Below are 1216 nucleotides of genomic sequence, written 5' to 3'. Positions count from 1 at the left end.
AAATTAAACGAAATAAACATTTGAAATATATGAGTTTGTATGTAATGTATGAATATAATATACAAGTTTCACTTTTTAAATGGAATTACTGAAATCAATCTACTTTTTCATGATATTCTAATTTTATGACCAGCACCTGTACAGCAGGAACGCAACACTGAATGATTACCACTTTACACTTATGTCACTTTACAGCTGGTCATAAATAATCCTGAATAAAGCGTTTCACTATAATCTTTAGAAATGCATAAAATATATATGTATATATATATATACTGGGTAGACAAAAGAATAAGAAAGATTTTTTTTATTTCAGTTAAACAAAAATACACAGGACACAAATCTTAACCTGAGTTAACTAATAAAAACTGATGTTGAGATTCATAGAAAGGGATTGGTTGTTTTTCGTAACCGTAAAAATGAGCAAGTTTTCTGATTGTAAAAATCAAAACTGTTTTTCCAGAAGCTATGAGGAAATCTTCACAATTTGTGAAATTCCTGCTTGAACAGTTTGTTGCGTCATTAAGAATTGTTGCAATCATCCAGCTGTTCAGATGACTTCTGGCAGTCTCCATCAATAAAAAGTCAATCAAGCTGAAATTTGTGCAACAGAAAATGGTGTTTTGAAAACTGCTCACCTGGAGCTAATGTGGGTTTAGCTACTGTATTTGCTCTGAACCAACTAGGGCTCTGAGAGAGAAGCACAAAATGATAAAACTAGTTTTGACTAAAACCATTTGAGACCATGCATGCAATTAAACAACAAAGAGGCTATTGATAAAATGTCTATATCTTCTAGGGAAGTGTTTCTACAAGGCCAGATTACGTAAGAAAAATAAACTTCAGTTTTTCACCATCTCTTCTTAATTGACATAACTTTATTTAACAACATTTGCTTAAACAAGTAATGTGCAACAATAAGAAACAGAAAGCAGAACATTTGTACTAAAAAAAACGTAAAGTTCTTAAATGTAAGAAAAAAGGGAAAATGTGTGCACATACGTAAAACAATAATATAATAATAATAATATGTGCAGCGATATGCAAGACTAAACGGATAAATAAAAATCAATACCTTAAAAAAAAAAACGAATAAAGGTAGAAGAGTGCGCATTCACGGAACTGCGCTCTATAGTTGTCAACAATGACTTGTATGTCATTGGTTGTCAACTTTACGAGCCCCTGAACGCATCACGTACTACATCCGGGTCACATC

This window comes from Kryptolebias marmoratus, linkage group LG13 (assembly GCF_001649575.2).
Source record: "Kryptolebias marmoratus isolate JLee-2015 linkage group LG13, ASM164957v2, whole genome shotgun sequence".
Classification (NCBI taxonomy): Eukaryota; Metazoa; Chordata; class Actinopteri; order Cyprinodontiformes; family Rivulidae; genus Kryptolebias; species Kryptolebias marmoratus.
This window is presented reverse-complemented; position numbering follows the sequence as displayed.